Source organism: Petromyzon marinus, unplaced genomic scaffold (genome assembly GCF_048934315.1).
Source record: "Petromyzon marinus isolate PM22_M1 ecotype Great Lakes invasive population unplaced genomic scaffold, UKy_Petmar_22M1.pri1.0 PM_G_Scaffold_200, whole genome shotgun sequence".
Taxonomy (NCBI): Eukaryota; Metazoa; Chordata; class Hyperoartia; order Petromyzontiformes; family Petromyzontidae; genus Petromyzon; species Petromyzon marinus.
Window position 1 is genome coordinate 62219 of NW_027422763.1, and position 24349 is coordinate 86567.

The window sequence follows — 24349 nt, forward strand, 5'->3', positions numbered from 1 at the left end:
GTTAAAACTACAGCAGCAGTGTTGTTACTACTACAACCTCAGGGTTACAACTACAGCAAGCGGTGTTGTTACTACTACAACCTCAGGGTTACAACTACAGCGGTGTTGTTACTACTACAACCTCATGGTTATAACTACAGCGGTGTTGTTACTACTACAACCTCAGGGTTACTACTACAGCAGCGGTGTTGTTACTACTACAACCTCAGGGTTATAACTACAGCGGTGTTGTTACTACTACAACCTCAGGGTTACAACTACAGCAAGCGGCGTTGTTACTACTACAACCTCAGGGTTACAACTACAGCAAGCGGCGTTGTTACTACTACAACCTCAGGGTTACAACTACAGCAAGCGGCGTTGTTACTACTACAACCTCAGGGTTACAACTACAGCAAGCGGCGTTGTTACTACTACAACCTCAGGGTTACAACTACAGCAAGCGGCGTTACAACTTCTTCCTTGGGAACGCGAGCAGCCAAGTGAAGGTTCGTGCCCGCGTCGCCGACTTGAACACGGCCCACGATTTCCCGCCACTTGCAGCACACACACACACGTACACACACACACGGCACACACACGGTGAGATTCACAAGCAACACACTCTCTCACGCTGTGTGAACATGCGGTGCTGGATAACGCGCGCGACATCCACACGCGGGTTGTTGTTGTTGTTGCCACAAGGTTGTGTTGTTCCACACGCGGGTTGTTGTTGCCGCAAGGTTGTGTTGTTCCACACGCGGGTTGTTGTTGTTGTTGCCACAAAGTTGTGTTGTTCCACACGCGGGTTGTTGTTGTTGCCACAAGGTTGTGTTGTTACACACGCGGGTTGTTGCCGCAAGGTTGTGTTGTTCCACACGCGGGTTGTTGTTGTTGCCACAAGGTTGTGTTGTTCCACACGCGGGTTGTTGTTGCCGCAAGGTTGTGTTGTTCCACACGCGGGTTGTTGTTGTTGTTGCCACAAGGTTGTGTTGTTCCACACGCGGGTTGTTGTTGCCGCAAGGTTGTGTTGTTCCACACGCGGGTTGTTGTTGTTGTTGCCACAAGGTTGTGTTGTTACACACGCGCTGTTTTACAACAGACGGTATTCACGCAAACAGCCAAACTCGCCACGTTTGTATCCTGTAACAGTACTTGAGACTCGGTTCGAAGCATTCGTGACTTGCAGGAATTACTCTTTGCGTGTTTTTTTCGGTAAAGTCACGTACGAATAAGAAATAAATTAATGAAATGACGTGATAGCGTAGGACGTTTCGGCCGCAACACAAGCGGCCATCATCAGGTACAGAAGAGCTAAATTTGAACGCGACTCCCACTGTGTGCTGCCTCTGTGCTGGTCCGCTCTGCTTGAATGTCTGTGTGTGTGTGCGGTCTGTGTTTTGAAGTTCATACTTAACTTGCACTTTAGCAATCTTTGAAATAGCGTAATCAATCAGACTATGCGTTGATTGTGTTTTGACCGACCGTCTGCGTTGCTTTATATGGTTTCCAAATTTTGCTAAACCTTGTCTGTTTTGGTATGCTTCCCCCAGTATTCACACACTACACACACAGTACTCACACACTACACACACAGTACTCACACACTACACACACAGTACTCACACACTACACACAGTACTCACACACTACACACACAGTACACATACACTACACACACAGTATTCACACACTACACACAGTACTCACACACTACACACAGTACACATACACTACACACACAGTATTCACACACTACACACAGTATTCACACACTACACACACAGTACACGCACACTACACACACAGTACACGCACACTACACACACAGTATTCACACAATACACACACAGTATTCACACACTACACACACAGTACTCACACACTACACACAGTACTCACACACTACACACACAGTACTCACACACTACACACACAGTACTCACACACTACACACACAGTATTCACACACTACACACACAGTACTCACACACTACACACACAGTACTCACACTACACACAGTATTCACACACTACACACACAGTACTCACACACTACACACAGTACTCACACACTACACACACAGTATTCACACACTACACACACAGTACTCACACACTACACACACAGTACACACTACACACACAGTACACACACACTACACACACAGTACACGCACACTACACACACAGTACTCACACACTACACCCAGTATTCACACACTACACACACAGTACTCACACAATACACACACAGTATTCACACACTACACACACAGTACACGCACACTACACACACAGTACTCACACACTACACACACAGTACTCACACTACACACACAGTACTCACACGCTACACACACAGTACTCACACACTACACACACAGTACTCACACACTACACATACAGTACTCACACACTACACACACGGTACTCACACACTACACACACAGTACTCACACACTACACACAGTATTCACACACTACACACAGTATTCACACACTACACACAGTATTCACACACTACACACACAGTACTCACACACTACACACACAGTACTCACACACTACACACACAGTACTCACACACTACACACACAGTACTCACACACTACACACACAGTACTCACACACTACACACAGTACTCACACACTACACACAGTACTCACACACTACACACACAGTACTCACACACTACACACAGTATTCACACAATACACACACAGTACTCACACACTACACACAGTACACACACTACACACACAGTACTCACACTACACACAGTACTCACACACTACACACACAGTACTCACACACTACACCCAGTATTCACACACTACACACACAGTACTCACACAATACACACACAGTATTCACACACTACACACACAGTACACGCACACTACACACACAGTACTCACACACTACACACACAGTACTCACACTACACACACAGTACTCACACGCTACACACACAGTACTCACACGCTACACACACAGTACTCACTACACACACAGTACTCACACACTACACATACAGTATTCACACACTACACACAGTACACACACACTACACACCCAGTACTCACACACTACACACACAGTACTCACACACTACACACACAGTACTCACACACTACACACAGTATTCACACACTACACACAGTATTCACACACTACACACAGTATTCACACACTACACACACAGTACTCACACACTACACACACAGTACTCACACACTACACACACAGTACTCACACACTACACACACAGTACTCACACACTACACACAGTATTCACACAATACACACACAGTACTCACACACCACACAGTACACACACTACACACACAGTACTCACACTACACACAGTACTCACACGCTACACACACAGTACTCACACACTACACACAGTACTCACACACTACACACACAGTACTCACACACTACACACACACTACACACACAGTACTTACACACTACACACACAGTATTCACACACTACACACAGTATTCACACACTACACACCCAGTATTCACACACTACACACACCGTACTCACACACATTACACACAGTATTCACACTACACACACAGTACACACACGCTACACACACAGTACACACACACTACACACACAGTACTCACACCCAGTATTCACACACTACACACACATTACTCACACACTACACACAGTACTCACACACTACACACACAGTACACACACAGTATTCAGACATTACACGCAGAGTACTCACACACTACACACACAGTGCTCACACACTACACACACAGTACTCACACACACACTACACACACACTACACACACAGTATTCAGACATTACACGCAGAGTACTCACACACTACACACACAGTGCTCACACACTACACACACATTACTCACACACACAGTACACACACACTACACACACAGTACTCACACACTACACACACAGTACTCACACACTACACACAGTATTCACACACTACACACACAGTACTCACACATTACACACACAGTACTCACACACTACACACACAGTACTCACACACTACACACAGTACTCACACTACACACAGTACTCACACACTACACACAGTACTCACACACTACACACACAGTACTCACACAATACACACAGTATTCACACAATCCACACACAGTACTCACACACTACACACACAGTACACACACTACACACACAGTATTCACACACTACACACAGTACTCACACACTACACACACAGTACTCACACACTACACACACAGTACTCACACTACACACAGTACTCACACGCTACACACACAGTACTCACACACTACACACACAGTACTCACACAATACACACAGTATTCACACAATACACACACAGTACTCACACACTACACACAGTACTCACACACTACACACACACTACACACACACAGTACTCACACACTACACACACACTACACACACAGTACTTACACACACAGTACTCACACACTACACACACAGTATTCACACACTACACACAGTATTCACACACTACACACAGTATTCACACACTACACACCCAGTATTCACACACTACACACACCGTACTCACACACACTACACACACCGTACTCACACACACTACACACACAGTATTCACACACTACACACACAGTACACACACACTACACACACAGTTATTAAGTATGGTGAGTGTACTGACAGTCTATAATGTAGACTGTAGTAATGGTTATTAAGTATGGTGAGTGTACTGACAGTCTATAATGTAGACTGTAGTAATGGTTATTAAGTATGGTGAGTTTACTGACAGTCTATAATGTTGACTGTAGTAATGGTTATTAAGTATGGTGAGTGTACTGGCAGTCTATAATGTAGACTGTAGTAATGGTTATTAAGCTGAATGAGTGTACTGACAGTCTATAATGTAGACTGTAGCCTGGTTATTAAGTATGGTGAGTGTACTGACAGTCTATAATGTAGACTGTAGCCTGGTTATTAAGTATGGTGAGTGTACTGACAGTCTATAATGTTGACTGTAGTAATGGTTATTAAGTATGGTGAGTTTACTGACAGTCTATAATGTTGACTGTAGTAATGGTTATTAAGTATGGTGAGTGTACTGGCAGTCTATAATGTAGACTGTAGTAATGGTTATTAAGCTGAGTGAGTGTACTGACAGTCTATAATGTAGACTGTAGTAATGGTTATTAACCTGAGTGAGTGTACTGACAGTCTATAATGTATACTGTAGTAATGGTTATTAACCTGAGTGAGTCTACTGACAGTCTATAATGTAGACTGTAGTAATGGTTATTAAGTATGGTGAGTGTACTGGCAGTCTATAATGTAGACTGTAGTAATGGTTATTAAGCTGAGTGAGTGTACTGACAGTCTATAATGTAGACTGTAGTAATGGTTATTAACCTGAGTGAGTGTACTGACAGTCTATAATGTATACTGTAGTAATGGTTATTAACCTGAGTGAGTGTACTGACAGTCTATAATGTAGACTGTAGTAATGGTTATTAAGTATGGTGAGTGTACTGACAGTCTATAATGTAGACTGTAGCCTGGTTATTAAGTATGGTGAGTGTACTGACAGTCTATAATGTTGACTGTAGTAATGGTTATTAAGCATGGTGAGTTTACTGACAGTCTATAATGTTGACTGTAGTAATGGTTATTAAGTATGGTGAGTTTACTGACAGTCTATAATGTAGACTAGTAATGGTTATTAAGTATGGTGAGTGTACTGACAGTCTAGAATGTAGACTGTAGTAATGGTTATTAAGTATAGTGAGTGTGCTGACAGTCTATAATGTAGACTGTAGTAATGGTTATTAAGTATGGTGAGTGTACTGACAGTCTATAATGTATACTGTAGTAATGGTTATTAAGTATGGTGAGTCTACTGACAGTCTATAATGTAGACTGTAGTAATGGTTATTAAGTATGGTGAGTGTACTGACAGTCTATAATGTAGACTGTAGCCTGGTTATTAAGTATGGTGAGTGTACTGACAGTCTATAATGTAGACTGTAGCCTGGTTATTAAGTATGGTGAGTGTACTGACAGTCTATAATGTAGACTGTAGTAATGGTTATTAAGTATGGTGAGTTTACTGACAGTCTATAATGTTGACTGTAGTAATGGTTATTAAGTATGGTGAGTTTACTGACAGTCTATAATGTAGACTAGTAATGGTTATTAAGTATGGTGAGTGTACTGACAGTCTAGAATGTAGACTGTAGTAATGGTTATTAAGTATAGTGAGTGTGCTGACAGTCTATAATGTAGACTGTAGTAATGGTTATTAAGTATGGTGAGTGTACTGACAGTCTATAATGTATACTGTAGTAATGGTTATTAAGTATGGTGAGTCTACTGACAGTCTATAATGTAGACTGTAGTAATGGTTATTAAGTATGGTGAGTGTACTGACAGTCTATAATGTAGACTGTAGCCTGGTTATTAAGTATGGTGAGTGTACTGACAGTCTATAATGTAGACTGTAGCCTGGTTATTAAGTATGGTGAGTGTACTGACAGTCTATAATGTAGACTGTAGTAATGGTTATTAAGTATGGTGAGTGTACTGACAGTCTATAATGTAGAATGTAGTAATGGTTATTAAGTATGGTGAGTGTACTGACAGTCTATAATGTAGACTGTAGTAATGGTTATTAAGTATGGTGAGTGTACTGACAGTCTATAATGTAGACTGTAGTAATGGTTATTAAGTATGGTGAGTGTACTGACAGTCTATAATGTAGACTGTAGTAATGGTTATTAAGTATGGTGAGTGTACTGACAGTCTATAATGTAGACTGTAGGAATGGTTATTAAGTATGGTGAGTCTACTGACAGTCTATAATGTAGACTGTAGTAATGGTTATTAAGTATGGTGAGTGTACTGGCAGTCTATAATGTAGACTGTAGTAATGGTTATTAACCTGAGTGAGTGTACTGACAGTCTATAATGTAGACTGTAGTAATGGTTATTAAGTATGGTGAGTGCACTGACAGTCTATAATGTAGACTGTAGTAATGGTTATTAAGTATGGTGAGTGTACTGACAGTCTATAATGTAGACTGTAGTAATGGTTATTAAGTATGGTGAGTGTACTACAGTCTATAATGTAGACTGTAGCCTGGTTATTAAGTATGGTGAGTGTACTGACAGTCTATAATGTTGACTGTAGTAATGGTTATTAAGTATGGTGAGTTTACTGACAGTCTATAATGTTGACTGTAGTAATGGTTATTAAGTATGGTGAGTGTACTGGCAGTCTATAATGTAGACTGTAGTAATGGTTATTAAGCTGAGTGAGTGTACTGACAGTCTATAATGTAGACTGTAGTAATGGTTATTAACCTGAGTGAGTGTACTGACAGTCTATAATGTATACTGTAGTAATGGTTATTAACCTGAGTGAGTCTACTGACAGTCTATAATGTAGACTGTAGTAACGGTTATTAAGTATGGTGAGTGTACTGGCAGTCAATAATGTAGACTGTAGTAATAGTTATTGAGCTGAGTGAGTGTACTGACAGTCTATAATGTAGACTGTAGTAATGGTTAATAACCTGAGTGAGTGTACTGACAGTCTATAATGTATACTGTAGTAATGGTTATTAACCTGAGTGAGTGTACTGACAGTCTATAATGTAGACTGTAGTAATGGTTATTAAGTATGGTGAGTGTACTGACAGTCTATAATGTAGACTGTAGCCTGGTTATTAAGTATGGTGAGTGTACTGACAGTCTATAATGTAGACTGTAGCCTGGTTATTAAGTATGGTGAGTGTACTGACAGTCTATAATGTTGACTGTAGTAATGGTTATTAAGCATGGTGAGTTTACTGACAGTCTATAATGTTGACTGTAGTAATGGTTATTAAGTATGGTGAGTTTACTGACAGTCTATAATGTAGACTAGTAATGGTTATTAAGTATGGTGAGTGTACTGACAGTCTAGAATGTAGACTGTAGTAATGGTTATTAAGTATGGTGAGTGTACTGACAGTCTATAATGTATACTGTAGTAATGGTTATTAAGTATGGTGAGTCTACTGACAGTCTATAATGTAGACTGTAGTAATGGTTATTAAGTATGGTGAGTGTACTGACAGTCTATAATGTAGACTGTAGCCTGGTTATTAAGTATGGTGAGTGTACTGACAGTCTATAATGTAGACTGTAGCCTGGTTATTAAGTATGGTGAGTGTACTGACAGTCTATAATGTAGACTGTAGTAATGGTTATTAAGTATGGTGAGTGTACTGACAGTCTATAATGTAGACTGTAGCCTGGTTATTAAGTATGGTGAGTGTACTGACAGTCTATAATGTAGACTGTAGTAATGGTTATTAAGTATGGTGAGTGTACTGACAGTCTATAATGTAGACTGTAGTAATGGTTATTAAGTATGGTGAGTGTACTGACAGTCTATAATGTAGACTGTAGTAATGGTTATTAAGTATGGTGAGTGTACTGACAGTCTATAATGTAGACTGTAGTAATGGTTATTAAGTATGTTGAGTCTACTGACAGTCTATAATGTAGACTGTAGTAATGGTTATTAAGTATGGTGAGTGTACTGGCAGTCTATAATGTAGACTGTAGTAATGGTTATTAACCTGAGTGAGTGTACTGACAGTCTATAATGTAGACTGTAGTAATGGTTATTAAGTATGGTGAGTGTACTGACAGTCTATAATGTAGACTGTAGTAATGGTTATTAAGTATGGTGAGTGTACTGACAGTCTATAATGTATACTGTAGTAATGGTTATTAAGTATGGTGAGTCTACTGACAGTCTATAATGTAGACTGTAGTAATGGTTATTAAGTATGGTGAGTGTACTGACAGTCTATAATGTAGACTGTAGCCTGGTTATTAAGTATGGTGAGTGTACTGACAGTCTATAATGTAGACTGTAGCCTGGTTATTAAGTATGGTGAGTGTACTGACAGTCTATAATGTAGACTGTAGTAATGGTTATTAAGTATGGTGAGTGTACTGACAGTCTATAATGTAGACTGTAGCCTGGTTATTAAGTATGGTGAGTGTACTGACAGTCTATAATGTAGACTGTAGTAATGGTTATTAAGTATGGTGAGTGTACTGACAGTCTATAATGTAGACTGTAGTAATGGTTATTAAGTATGGTGAGTGTACTGACAGTCTATAATGTAGACTGTAGTAATGGTTATTAAGTATGGTGAGTGTACTGACAGTCTATAATGTAGACTGTAGTAATGGTTATTAAGTATGTTGAGTCTACTGACAGTCTATAATGTAGACTGTAGTAATGGTTATTAAGTATGGTGAGTGTACTGGCAGTCTATAATGTAGACTGTAGTAATGGTTATTAACCTGAGTGAGTGTACTGACAGTCTATAATGTAGACTGTAGTAATGGTTATTAAGTATGGTGAGTGTACTGACAGTCTATAATGTAGACTGTAGTAATGGTTATTAAGTATGGTGAGTGTACTGACAGTCTATAATGTAGACTGTAGTAATGGTTATTAAGTATAGTGAGTGTGCTGACAGTCTATAATGTAGACTGTAGTAATGGTTATTAAGTTTGGTGAGTGTACTGACAGTCTATAATGTAGACTGTAGCCTGGTTATTAAGTATGGTGAGTGTACTGACAGTCTATAATGTTGACTGTAGTAATGGTTATTAAGTATGGTGAGTGTACTGGCAGTCTATAATGTAGACTGTAGTAATGGTTATTAACCTGAGTGAGTGTACTGACAGTCTATAATGTAGACTGTAGTAATGGTTATTAAGTTTGGTGAGTGTACTGACAGTCTATAATGTAGACTGTAGTAATGGTTATTAAGTATGGTGAGTGTACTGACAGTCTATAATGTAGACTGTAGTAATGGTTATTAAGTATGGTGAGTGTACTACAGTCTATAATGTAGACTGTAGCCTGGTTATTAAGTATGGTGAGTGTACTGACAGTCTATAATGTTGACTGTAGTAATGGTTATTAAGTATGGTGAGTGTACTGGCAGTCTATAATGTAGACTGTAGTAATGGTTATTAACCTGAGTGAGTGTACTGACAGTCTATAATGTAGACTGTAGTAATGGTTATTAAGTATGGTGAGTGTACTGACAGTCTATAATGTAGACTGTAGTAATGGTTATTAAGTATGGTGAGTGTACTGACAGTCTATAATGTAGACTGTAGTAATGGTTATTAAGTATGGTGAGTGTACTGACAGTCTATAATGTAGACTGTAGTAATGGTTATTAACCTGAGTGAGTGTACTGACAGTCTATAATGTAGACTGTAGTAATGGTTATTAAGTATGGTGAGTGTACTGACAGTCTATAATGTAGACTGTAGCCTGGTTATTAAGTATGGTGAGTGTACTGACAGTCTATAATGTAGACTGTAGTAATGGTTATTAAGTATGGTGAGTGTACTGACAGTCTATAATGTAGACTGTAGCCTGGTTATTAAGTATGGTGAGTGTACTGACAGTCTATAATGTTGACTGTAGTAATGGTTATTAAGCATGGTGAGTTTACTGACAGTCTATAATGTTGACTGTAGTAATGGTTATTAAGTATGGTGAGTTTACTGACAGTCTATAATGTAGACTAGTAATGGTTATTAAGTATGGTGAGTGTACTGACAGTCTAGAATGTAGACTGTAGTAATGGTTATTAAGTATAGTGAGTGTGCTGACAGTCTATAATGTAGACTGTAGTAATGGTTATTAAGTATGGTGAGTGTACTGACAGTCTATAATGTATACTGTAGTAATGGTTATTAAGTATGGTGAGTCTACTGACAGTCTATAATGTAGACTGTAGTAATGGTTATTAAGTATGGTGAGTGTACTGACAGTCTATAATGTAGACTGTAGCCTGGTTATTAAGTATGGTGAGTGTACTGACAGTCTATAATGTAGACTGTAGCCTGGTTATTAAGTATGGTGAGTGTACTGACAGTCTATAATGTAGACTGTAGTAATGGTTATTAAGTATGGTGAGTGTACTGACAGTCTATAATGTAGAATGTAGTAATGGTTATTAAGTATGGTGAGTGTACTGACAGTCTATAATGTAGACTGTAGTAATGGTTATTAAGTATGGTGAGTGTACTGACAGTCTATAATGTAGACTGTAGTAATGGTTATTAAGTATGGTGAGTGTACTGACAGTCTATAATGTAGACTGTAGTAATGGTTATTAACCTGAGTGAGTGTACTGACAGTCTATAATGTATACTGTAGTAATGGTTATTAACCTGAGTGAGTCTACTGACAGTCTATAATGTAGACTGTAGTAATGGTTATTAAGTATGGTGAGTGTACTGACAGTCTATAATGTTGACTGTAGTAATGGTTATTAAGTATGGTGAGTGTACTGGCAGTCTATAATGTAGACTGTAGTAATGGTTATTAAGCTGAGTGAGTGTACTGACAGTCTATAATGTAGACTGTAGTAATGGTTATTAACCTGAGTGAGTCTACTGACAGTCTATAATGTAGACTGTAGTAATGGTTATTAAGTATGGTGAGTGTACTGGCAGTCTATAATGTAGACTGTAGTAATGGTTATTAAGCTGAGTGAGTGTACTGACAGTCTATAATGTAGACTGTAGTAATGGTTAATAACCTGAGTGAGTGTACTGACAGTCTATAATGTATACTGTAGTAATGGTTATTAACCTGAGTGAGTGTACTGACAGTCTATAATGTAGACTGTAGTAATGGTTATTAAGTATGGTGAGTGTACTGACAGTCTATAATGTAGACTGTAGCCTGGTTATTAAGTATGGTGAGTGTACTGACAGTCTATAATGTAGACTGTAGCCTGGTTATTAAGTATGGTGAGTGTACTGACAGTCTATAATGTTGACTGTAGTAATGGTTATTTAGCATGGTGAGTTTACTGACAGTCTATAATGTTGACTGTAGTAATGGTTATTAAGTATGGTGAGTGTACTGACAGTCTAGAATGTAGACTGTAGTAATGGTTATTAAGTATAGTGAGTGTGCTGACAGTCTATAATGTAGACTGTAGTAATGGTTATTAAGTATGGTGAGTGTACTGACAGTCTATAATGTATACTGTAGTAATGGTTATTAAGTATGGTGAGTCTACTGACAGTCTATAATGTAGACTGTAGTAATGGTTATTAAGTATGGTGAGTGTACTGACAGTCTATAATGTAGACTGTAGCCTGGTTATTAAGTATGGTGAGTGTACTGACAGTCTATAATGTAGACTGTAGCCTGGTTATTAAGTATGGTGAGTGTACTGACAGTCTATAATGTAGACTGTAGTAATAGTTATTAAGTATGGTGAGTGTACTGACAGTCTATAATGTAGAATGTAGTAATGGTTATTAAGTATGGTGAGTGTACTGACAGTCTATAATGTAGACTGTAGTAATGGTTATTAAGTATGGTGAGTGTACTGACAGTCTATAATGTAGACTGTAGTAATGGTTATTAAGTATGGTGAGTGTACTGACAGTCTATAATGTAGACTGTAGTAATGGTTATTAACCTGAGTGAGTGTACTGACAGTCTATAATGTATACTGTAGTAATGGTTATTAACCTGAGTGAGTCTACTGACAGTCTATAATGTAGACTGTAGTAATGGTTATTAAGTATGGTGAGTGTACTGACAGTCTATAATGTAGACTGTAGTAATGGTTATTAAGTATGGTGAGTGTACTGACAGTCTATAATGTAGACTGTAGTAATGGTTATTAAGTATGGTGAGTGTACTGACAGTCTATAATGTAGACTGTAGTAATGGTTATTAAGTATAGTGAGTGTGCTGACAGTCTATAATGTAGACTGTAGTAATGGTTATTAAGTTTGGTGAGTGTACTGACAGTCTATAATGTAGACTGTAGTAATGGTTATTAAGTTTGGTGAGTGTACTGACAGTCTATAATGTAGACTGTAGTAATGGTTATTAAGTATGGTGAGTGTACTGACAGTCTATAATGTAGACTGTAGTAATGGTTATTAAGTATGGTGAGTGTACTACAGTCTATAATGTAGACTGTAGCCTGGTTATTAAGTATGGTGAGTGTTCTGGCAGTCTATAATGTTGACTGTAGTAATGGTTATTAAGTATGGTGAGTGTACTGGCAGTCTATAATGTAGACTGTAGTAATGGTTATTAACCTGAGTGAGTGTACTGACAGTCTATAATGTAGACTGTAGTAATGGTTATTAAATATGGTGAGTGTACTGACAGTCTATAATGTAGACTGTAGTAATGGTTATTAAGTATGGTGAGTGTACTGACAGTCTATAATGTAGACTGTAGTAATGGTTATTAAGTATGGTGAGTGTACTGACAGTCTATAATGTAGACTGTAGTAATGGTTATTAAGTATGGTGAGTCTACTGACAGTCTATAATGTAGACTGTAGTAATGGTTATTAAGTATGGTGAGTGTACTGGCAGTCTATAATGTAGACTGTAGTAATGGTTATTAACCTGAGTGAGTGTACTGACAGTCTATAATGTAGACTGTAGTAATGGTTATTAAGTATGGTGAGTGTACTGACAGTCTATAATGTAGACTGTAGTAATGGTTATTAAGTATGGTGAGTGTACTGACAGTCTATAATGTAGACTGTAGTAATGGTTATTAAGTATGGTGAGTGTACTGACAGTCTATAATGTAGACTGTAGTAATGGTTATTAACCTGAGTGAGTGTACTGACAGTCTATAATGTAGACTGTAGTAATGGTTATTAAGTATGGTGCGTGTACTGACAGTCTATAATGTAGACTGTAGTAATGGTTATTAAGTATGGTGAGTGTACTGACAGTCTATAATGTAGACTGTAGTAATGGTTATTAAGTATGGTGAGTGTACTGACAGTCTATAATGTAGACTGTAGTAATGGTTATTAACCTGAGTGAGTGTACTGACAGTCTATAATGTAGACTGTAGTAATGGTTATTAAGTATGGTGAGTGTACTGACAGTCTATAATGTAGACTGTAGTAATGGTTATTAAGTATGGTGAGTGTACTGACAGTCTATAATGTAGACTGTAGTAATGGTTATTAAGTATGGTGAGTGTACTGACAGTCTATAATGTAGACTGTAGTAATGGTTATTAAGTATGGTGAGTGTACTGACAGTCTATAATGTAGACTGTAGTAATGGTTATTAAGTATGGTGAGTGTACTGACAGTCTATAATGTAGACTGTAGTAATGGTTATTAAGTATGGTGAGTGTACTGACAGTCTATAATGTAGACTGTAGTAATGGTTATTAAGTATAGTGAGTGTGCTGACAGTCTATAATGTAGACTGTAGTAATGGTTATTAAGTTTGGTGAGTGTACTGACAGTCTATAATGTAGACTGTAGTAATGGTTATTAAGTTTGGTGAGTGTACTACAGTCTATAATGTAGACTGTAGCCTGGTTATTAAGTATGGTGAGTGTACTGGCAGTCTATAATGTAGACTGTAGTAATGGTTATTAAGCTGAGTGAGTGTACTGACAGTCTATAATGTAGACTGTAGTAATGGTTAATAACCTGAGTGAGTGTACTGACAGTCTATAATGTATACTGTAGTAATGGTTATTAACCTGAGTGAGTGTACTGACAGTCTATAATGTAGACTGTAGCCTGGTTATTAAGTATGGTGAGTGTACTGACAGTCTATAATGTAGACTGTAGCCTGGTTATTAAGTATGGTGAGTGTACTGACAGTCTATAATGTTGACTGTAGTAATGGTTATTAAGTATGGTGAGTTTACTGACAGTCTATAATGTTGACTGTAGTAATGGTTATTAAGTATGGTGAGTTTACTGACAGTCTATAATGTAGACTAGTAATGGTTATTAAGTATGGTGAGTGTACTGGCAGTCTATAATGTAGACTGTAGTAATGGTTATTAAGTATGGTGAGTGTACTGACAGTCTATAATGTAGACTGTAGCCTGGTTATTAAGTATGGTAAGTGTACTGACAGTCTATAATGTTGACTGTAGTAATGGTTATTAAGTATGGTGAGTGTACTGGCAGTCTATAATGTAGACTGTAGTAATGGTTATTAAGCTGAGTGAGTGTACTGACAGTCTATAATGTAGACTGTAGTAATGGTTAATAACCTGAGTGAGTGTACTGACAGTCTATAATGTATACTGTAGTAATGGTTATTAACCTGAGTGAGTGTACTGACAGTCTATAATGTAGACTGTAGCCTGGTTATTAAGTATGGTGAGTGTACTGACAGTCTATAATGTAGACTGTAGCCTGGTTATTAAGTATGGTGAGTGTACTGACAGTCTATAATGTAGACTGTAGTAATGGTTATTAAGTATGGTGAGTGTACTGGCAGTCTATAATGTAGACTGTAGTAATGGTTATTAAGTATGGTGAGTGTACTGACAGTCTATAATGTAGACTGTAGCCTGGTTATTAAGTATGGTAAGTGTACTGACAGTCTATAATGTTGACTGTAGTAATGGTTATTAAGTATGGTGAGTTTACTGACAGTCTATAATGTTGACTGTAGTAATGGTTATTAAGTATGGTGAGTTTACTGACAGTCTATAATGTAGACTAGTAATGGTTATTAAGTATGGTGAGTGTACTGGCAGTCTATAATGTAGACTGTAGTAATGGTTATTAAGTATGGTGAGTGTACTGGCAGTCTATAATGTAGACTGTAGTAATGGTTATTAAGCTGAGTGAGTGTACTGACAGTCTATAATGTAGACTGTAGTAATGGTTATTAACCTGAGTGAGTGTACTGACAGTCTATAATGTAGACTGTAGTAATGGTTATTAAGTATGGTGAGTGTACTGGCAGTCTATAATGTAGACTGTAGTAATGGTTATTAAGCTGAGTGAGTGTACTGACAGTCTATAATGTAGACTGTAGTAATGGTTATTAACCTGAGTGAGTGTACTGACAGTCTATAATGTAGACTGTAGTAATGGTTATTAAGTATGGTGAGTGTACTGACAGTCTATAATGTAGACTGTAGTAATGGTTATTAAGTATGGTGAGTCTACTGACAGTCTATAATGTAGACTGTAGTAATGGTTATTAAGTATGGTGAGTGTACTGGCAGTCTATAATGTAGACTGTAGTAATGGTTATTAACCTGAGTGAGTGTACTGACAGTCTATAATGTAGACTGTAGTAATGGTTATTAAGTATGGTGAGTGTACTGACAGTCTATAATGTAGACTGTAGTAATGGTTATTAAGTATGGTGAGTGTACTGACAGTCTATAATGTAGACTGTAGTAATGGTTATTAAGTATGGTGAGTGTACTGACAGTCTATAATGTAGACTGTAGTAATGGTTATTAACCTGAGTGAGTGTACTGACAGTCTATAATGTAGACTGTAGTAATGGTTATTAAGTATGGTGAGTGTACTGACAGTCTATAATGTAGACTGTGGTAATGGTTATTAAGTATGGTGAGTGTACTGACAGTCTATAATGTAGACTGTAGTAATGGTTATTAAGTATGGTGAGTGTACTGACAGTCTATAATGTAGACTGTAGTAATGGTTATTAACCTGAGTGAGTGTACTGACAGTCTATAATGTAGACTGTAGTAATGGTTATTAAGTATGGTGAGTGTACTGACAGTCTATAATGTAGACTGTAGTAATGGTTATTAAGTATGGTGAGTGTACTGACAGTCTATAATGTAGACTGTAGTAATGGTTATTAAGTATGGTGAGTGTACTGGCAGTCTATAATGTAGACTGTAGTAATGGTTATTAACCTGAGTGAGTGTACTGACAGTCTATAATGTAGACTGTAGTAATGGTTATTAAGTATGGTGAGTGTACTGACAGTCTATAATGTAGACTGTAGTAATGGTTATTAAGTATGGTGAGTGTACTGACAGTCTATAATGTAGACTGTAGTAATGGTTATTAAGTATGGTGAGTGTACTGACAGTCTATAATGTAGACTGTAGTAATGGTTATTAACCTGAGTGAGTGTACTGACAGTCTATAATGTAGACTGTAGTAATGGTTATTAAGTATGGTGCGTGTACTGACAGTCTATAATGTAGACTGTAGTAATGGTTATTAAGTATGGTGAGTGTACTGACAGTCTATAATGTAGACTGTAGTAATGGTTATTAAGTATGGTGAGTGTACTGACAGTCTATAATGTAGACTGTAGTAATGGTTATTAACCTGAGTGAGTGTACTGACAGTCTATAATGTAGACTGTAGTAATGGTTATTAAGTATGGTGAGTGTACTGACAGTCTATAATGTAGACTGTAGTAATGGTTATTAAGTATGGTGAGTGTACTGACAGTCTATAATGTAGACTGTAGTAATGGTTATTAAGTATGGTGAGTGTACTGACAGTCTATAATGTAGACTGTAGTAATGGTTATTAAGTATGGTGAGTGTACTGACAGTCTATAATGTAGACTGTAGTAATGGTTATTAAGTATGGTGAGTGTACTGACAGTCTATAATGTAGACTGTAGTAATGGTTATTAAGTATGGTGAGTGTACTGACAGTCTATAATGTAGACTGTAGTAATGGTTATTAAGCTGAGTGAGTGTACTGACAGTCTATAATGTAGACTGTAGTAATGGTTAATAACCTGAGTGAGTGTACTGACAGTCTATAATGTATACTGTAGTAATGGTTATTAACCTGAGTGAGTGTACTGACAGTCTATAATGTAGACTGTAGCCTGGTTATTAAGTATGGTGAGTGTACTGACAGTCTATAATGTAGACTGTAGCCTGGTTATTAAGTATGGTGAGTGTACTGACAGTCTATAATGTTGACTGTAGTAATGGTTATTAAGTATGGTGAGTTTACTGACAGTCTATAATGTTGACTGTAGTAATGGTTATTAAGTATGGTGAGTTTACTGACAGTCTATAATGTAGACTAGTAATGGTTATTAAGTATGGTGAGTGTACTGGCAGTCTATAATGTAGACTGTAGTAATGGTTATTAAGTATGGTGAGTGTACTGACAGTCTATAATGTAGACTGTAGCCTGGTTATTAAGTATGGTAAGTGTACTGACAGTCTATAATGTTGACTGTAGTAATGGTTATTAAGTATGGTGAGTGTACTGGCAGTCTATAATGTAGACTGTAGTAATGGTTATTAAGCTGAGTGAGTGTACTGACAGTCTATAATGTAGACTGTAGTAATGGTTAATAACCTGAGTGAGTGTACTGACAGTCTATAATGTATACTGTAGTAATGGTTATTAACCTGAGTGAGTGTACTGACAGTCTATAATGTAGACTGTAGCCTGGTTATTAAGTATGGTGAGTGTACTGACAGTCTATAATGTAGACTGTAGCCTGGTTATTAAGTATGGTGAGTGTACTGACAGTCTATAATGTAGACTGTAGTAATGGTTATTAAGTATGGTGAGTGTACTGGCAGTCTATAATGTAGACTGTAGTAATGGTTATTAAGTATGGTGAGTGTACTGACAGTCTATAATGTAGACTGTAGCCTGGTTATTAAGTATGGTAAGTGTACTGACAGTCTATAATGTTGACTGTAGTAATGGTTATTAAGTATGGTGAGTTTACTGACAGTCTATAATGTTGACTGTAGTAATGGTTATTAAGTATGGTGAGTTTACTGACAGTCTATAATGTAGACTAGTAATGGTTATTAAGTATGGTGAGTGTACTGGCAGTCTATAATGTAGACTGTAGTAATGGTTATTAAGTATGGTGAGTGTACTGGCAGTCTATAATGTAGACTGTAGTAATGGTTATTAAGCTGAGTGAGTGTACTGACAGTCTATAATGTAGACTGTAGTAATGGTTATTAACCTGAGTGAGTGTACTGACAGTCTATAATGTAGACTGTAGTAATGGTTATTAAGTATGGTGAGTGTACTGGCAGTCTATAATGTAGACTGTAGTAATGGTTATTAAGCTGAGTGAGTGTACTGACAGTCTATAATGTAGACTGTAGTAATGGTTATTAACCTGAGTGAGTGTACTGACAGTCTATAATGTAGACTGTAGTAATGGTTATTAAGTATGGTGAGTGTACTGACAGTCTATAATGTAGACTGTAGTAATGGTTATTAAGTATGGTGAGTCTACTGACAGTCTATAATGTAGACTGTAGTAATGGTTATTAAGTATGGTGAGTGTACTGGCAGTCTATAATGTAGACTGTAGTAATGGTTATTAACCTGAGTGAGTGTACTGACAGTCTATAATGTAGACTGTAGTAATGGTTATTAAGTATGGTGAGTGTACTGACAGTCTATAATGTAGACTGTAGTAATGGTTATTAAGTATGGTGAGTGTACTGACAGTCTATAATGTAGACTGTAGTAATGGTTATTAAGTATGGTGAGTGTACTGACAGTCTATAATGTAGACTGTAGTAATGGTTATTAACCTGAGTGAGTGTACTGACAGTCTATAATGTAGACTGTAGTAATGGTTATTAAGTATGGTGAGTGTACTGACAGTCTATAATGTAGACTGTGGTAATGGTTATTAAGTATGGTGAGTGTACTGACAGTCTATAATGTAGACTGTAGTAATGGTTATTAAGTATGGTGAGTGTACTGACAGTCTATAATGTAGACTGTAGTAATGGTTATTAACCTGAGTGAGTGTACTGACAGTCTATAATGTAGACTGTAGTAATGGTTATTAAGTATGGTGAGTGTACTGACAGTCTATAATGTAGACTGTAGTAATGGTTATTAAGTATGGTGAGTGTACTGACAGTCTATAATGTAGACTGTAGTAATGGTTATTAAGTATGGTGAGTGTACTGGCAGTCTATAATGTAGACTGTAGTAATGGTTATTAACCTGAGTGAGTGTACTGACAGTCTATAATGTAGACTGTAGTAATGGTTATTAAGTATGGTGAGTGTACTGACAGTCTATAATGTAGACTGTAGTAATGGTTATTAAGTATGGTGAGTGTACTGACAGTCTATAATGTAGACTGTAGTAATGGTTATTAAGTATGGTGAGTGTACTGACAGTCTATAATGTAGACTGTAGTAATGGTTATTAACCTGAGTGAGTGTACTGACAGTCTATAATGTAGACTGTAGTAATGGTTATTAAGTATGGTGAGTGTACTGACAGTCTATAATGTAGACTGTGGTAATGGTTATTAAGTATGGTGAGTGTACTGACAGTCTATAATGTAGACTGTAGTAATGGTTATTAAGTATGGTGAGTGTACTGACAGTCTATAATGTAGACTGTAGTAATGGTTATTAACCTGAGTGAGTGTACTGACAGTCTATAATGTAGACTGTAGTAATGGTTATTAAGTATGGTGAGTTTACTGACAGTCTATAATGTTGACTGTAGTAATGGTTATTAAGTATGGTGAGTGTACTGGCAGTCTATAATGTAGACTGTAGTAATGGTTATTAAGCTGAGTGAGTGTACTGACAGTCTATAATGTAGACTGTAGTAATGGTTATTAACCTGAGTGAGTGTACTGACAGTCTATAATGTAGACTGTAGTAATGGTTATTAAGTATGGTGAGTGTACTGACAGTCTATAATGTAGACTGTAGTAATGGTTATTAAGTATGGTGAGTGTACTGACAGTCTATAATGTAGACTGTAGTAATGGTTATTAAGTATGGTGAGTGTACTGACAGTCTATAATGTAGACTGTAGTAATGGTTATTAACCTGAGTGAGTGTACTGACAGTCTATAATGTAGACTGTAGTAATGGTTATTAAGTATGGTGAGTGTACTGACAGTCTATAATGTAGACTGTGGTAATGGTTATTAAGTATGGTGAGTGTACTGACAGTCTATAATGTAGACTGTAGTAATGGTTATTAAGTATGGTGAGTGTACTGACAGTCTATAATGTAGACTGTAGTAATGGTTATTAACCTGAGTGAGTGTACTGACAGTCTATAATGTAGACTGTAGTAATGGTTATTAAGTATGGTGAGTTTACTGACAGTCTATAATGTTGACTGTAGTAATGGTTATTAAGTATGGTGAGTGTACTGGCAGTCTATAATGTAGACTGTAGTAATGGTTATTAAGCTGAGTGAGTGTACTGACAGTCTATAATGTAGACTATAGTAATGGTTAATAACCTGAGTGAGTGTACTGACAGTCTATAATGTATACTGTAGTAATGGTTATTAACCTGAGTGAGTGTACTGACAGTCTATAATGTAGACTGTAGCCTGGTTATTAAGTATGGTGAGTGTACTGACAGTCTATAATGTAGACTGTAGCCTGGTTATTAAGTATGGTGAGTGTACTGACAGTCTATAATGTTGACTGTAGTAATGGTTATTAAGTATGGTGAGTTTACTGACAGTCTATAATGTTGACTGTAGTAATGGTTATTAAGTATGGTGAGTTTACTGACAGTCTATAATGTAGACTAGTAATGGTTATTAAGTATGGTGAGTGTACTGGCAGTCTATAATGTAGACTGTAGTAATGGTTATTAAGTATGGTGAGTGTACTGACAGTCTATAATGTAGACTGTAGCCTGGTTATTAAGTATGGTGAGTGTACTGACAGTCTATAATGTTGACTGTAGTAATGGTTATTAAGTATGGTGAGTTTACTGACAGTCTATAATGTTGACTGTAGTAATGGTTATTAAGTATGGTGAGTTTACTGACAGTCTATAATGTAGACTGTAGCCTGGTTATTAAGTATGGTGAGTGTACTGACAGTCTATAATGTTGACTGTAGTAATGGTTATTAAGTATGGTGAGTTTACTGACAGTCTATAATGTTGACTGTAGTAATGGTTATTAAGTATGGTGAGTTTACTGACAGTCTATAATGTAGACTAGTAATGGTTATTAAGTATGGTGAGTGTACTGGCAGTCTATAATGTAGACTGTAGTAATGGTTATTAAGTATGGTGAGTGTACTGACAGTCTATAATGTAGACTGTAGTAATGGTTATTAAGTATGGTGAGTCTACTGACAGTCTATAATGTAGACTGTAGTAATGGTTATTAAGTATGGTGAGTGTACTGGCAGTCTATAATGTAGACTGTAGTAATGGTTATTAACCTGAGTGAGTGTACTGACAGTCTATAATGTAGACTGTAGTAATGGTTATTAAGTATGGTGAGTGTACTGACAGTCTATAATGTAGACTGTAGTAATGGTTATTAAGTATGGTGAGTCTACTGACAGTCTATAATGTAGACTGTAGTAATGGTTATTAAGTATGGTGAGTGTACTGGCAGTCTATAATGTAGACTGTAGTAATGGTTATTAACCTGAGTGAGTGTACTGACAGTCTATAATGTAGACTGTAGTAATGGTTATTAAGTATGGTGAGTGTACTGACAGTCTATAATGTAGACTGTAGTAATGGTTATTAAGTATGGTGAGTGTACTGACAGTCTATAATGTAGACTGTAGTAATGGTTATTAAGTATGGTGAGTGTACTGACAGTCTATAATGTAGACTGTAGTAATGGTTATTAACCTGAGTGAGTGTACTGACAGTCTATAATGTAGACTGTAGTAATGGTTATTAAGTATGGTGCGTGTACTGACAGTCTATAATGTAGACTGTAGTAATGGTTATTAAGTATGGTGAGTGTACTGACAGTCTATAATGTAGACTGTAGTAATGGTTATTAAGTATGGTGAGTGTACTGACAGTCTATAATGTAGACTGTAGTAATGGTTATTAACCTGAGTGAGTGTACTGACAGTCTATAATGTAGACTGTAGTAATGGTTATTAAGTATGGTGAGTGTACTGACAGTCTATAATGTAGACTGTAGTAATGGTTATTAAGTATGGTGAGTGTACTGACAGTCTATAATGTAGACTGTAGTAATGGTTATTAAGTATGGTGAGTGTACTGACAGTCTATAATGTAGACTGTAGTAATGGTTATTAAGTATGGTGAGTGTACTGACAGTCTATAATGTAGACTGTAGTAATGGTTATTAAGTATGGTGAGTGTACTGACAGTCTATAATGTAGACTGTAGTAATGGTTATTAAGTATGGTGAGTGTACTGACAGTCTATAATGTAGACTGTAGTAATGGTTATTAAGTATAGTGAGTGTGCTGACAGTCTATAATGTAGACTGTAGTAATGGTTATTAAGTTTGGTGAGTGTACTGACAGTCTATAATGTAGACTGTAGTAATGGTTATTAAGTTTGGTGAGTGTACTACAGTCTATAATGTAGACTGTAGCCTGGTTATTAAGTATGGTGAGTGTACTGACAGTCTATAATGTTGACTGTAGTAATGGTTATTAAGTATGGTGAGTTTACTGACAGTCTATAATGTTGACTGTAGTAATGGTTATTAAGTATGGTGAGTGTACTGGCAGTCTATAATGTAGACTGTAGTAATGGTTATTAAGCTGAGTGAGTGTACTGACAGTCTATAATGTAGACTGTAGTAATGGTTAATAACCTGAGTGAGTGTACTGACAGTCTATAATGTATACTGTAGTAATGGTTATTAACCTGAGTGAGTGTACTGACAGTCTATAATGTAGACTGTAGCCTGGTTATTAAGTATGGTGAGTGTACTGACAGTCTATAATGTAGACTGTAGCCTGGTTATTAAGTATGGTGAGTGTACTGACAGTCTATAATGTTGACTGTAGTAATGGTTATTAAGTATGGTGAGTTTACTGACAGTCTATAATGTTGACTGTAGTAATGGTTATTAAGTATGGTGAGTTTACTGACAGTCTATAATGTAGACTAGTAATGGTTATTAAGTATGGTGAGTGTACTGGCAGTCTATAATGTAGACTGTAGTAATGGTTATTAAGTATGGTGAGTGTACTGACAGTCTATAATGTAGACTGTAGCCTGGTTATTAAGTATGGTGAGTGTACTGACAGTCTATAATGTTGACTGTAGTAATGGTTATTAAGTATGGTGAGTTTACTGACAGTCTATAATGTTGACTGTAGTAATGGTTATTAAGTATGGTGAGTTTACTGACAGTCTATAATGTAGACTAGTAATGGTTATTAAGTATGGTGAGTGTACTGGCAGTCTATAATGTAGACTGTAGTAATGGTTATTAAGTATGGTGAGTGTACTGGCAGTCTATAATGTAGACTGTAGTAATGGTTATTAAGCTGAGTGAGTGTACTGACAGTCTATAATGTAGACTGTAGTAATGGTTATTAACCTGAGTGAGTGTACTGACAGTCTATAATGTAGACTGTAGTAATGGTTATTAAGTATGGTGAGTGTACTGACAGTCTATAATGTAGACTGTAGTAATGGTTATTAAGTATGGTGAGTGTACTGACAGTCTATAATGTAGACTGTAGTAATGGTTATTAAGTATGGTGAGTGTACTGACAGTCTATAATGTAGACTGTAGTAATGGT

At 36.9% G+C, this 24349-nt stretch overlaps 1 long non-coding RNA gene across 2 annotated transcripts in view; it reads left to right on the forward strand.

Annotated features, from left to right (window-relative positions):
* Positions 1-365: 365 nt before the first annotated feature.
* LOC142912454 (uncharacterized) overlaps positions 366-24349 on the forward strand; it is a 102963-nt gene continuing 78979 nt past the window's right edge. For both annotated transcript variants that reach the window (XR_012934069.1, XR_012934068.1), the window contains exon 1: positions 366-488. This is a non-coding gene — a long non-coding RNA (uncharacterized LOC142912454). The remainder of the gene's footprint in view (positions 489-24349) is intronic.